We start from the raw sequence: 699 nt of genomic DNA, 5'->3' as shown, positions 1-699 counted from the left end.
TACAACTGCCTTCGCCAGCCTCGTGATACCCTTGTAGCGTGTTACCCTTGTAGCAGGGGAGAGCGGAGTGTGCCAGGCACATGTGGACACAGATATTTCATTTCACAAGCACTTATTGGGCTCTCTGCGGATCAGGCTATGTTTGATTCCGGTATTAAAAAATAGGTTTGGCTTTCAAGTAGCTTAGGATCAAATGGCGGGCTCTAATAGATAAGTAATTTAACCCAGAGCAACAAAAGCCAAGATAGAGAGAACGAGACAGAGACAGAGCGTAGAGGGCATAGCAGACTTCCAGTCCTTCAGGGTCATTGTGATGAATATACGAAACATCAGTGAGGAAAGAAAAATAAAATTAGGAAGAGAGGCAGTGTAGAAGAGGAAAGCGGGAGCGGTACCTACAAAGCCACAGAAGCAAGAAGCAAGAGCGCCTAGCAAGCCAGGCCGGAGCCTTGCACAGGGGAGCCACCACGTGACAAGCTGAAGAAGAGTAAGCTGAGTACTGCGGAAAGACCACGGAGAAGGGCCTGAATGGAGAGGGAGGTGGCGGTGGGGGAGCTGTGGAAGATGAGGCCTAACTATCACAATGGCATGTTCAATGAGCATTTTCTGGATGCAGCCTGTGAGGTGTACACTGCAGGAGCACCATCTTAGAATATGCACACAGCTCTGCCCACTGAATTTTTTTTTTTGGGGGGGGGG

This window comes from Dipodomys ordii, unplaced genomic scaffold (assembly GCF_000151885.1).
Source record: "Dipodomys ordii isolate 6190 unplaced genomic scaffold, Dord_2.0 Scaffold3, whole genome shotgun sequence".
NCBI lineage: Eukaryota > Metazoa > Chordata > Mammalia > Rodentia > Heteromyidae > Dipodomys > Dipodomys ordii.
The sequence above is the reverse complement of the archived record's forward strand: the minus strand, read 5'-3'. Positions refer to the sequence as shown.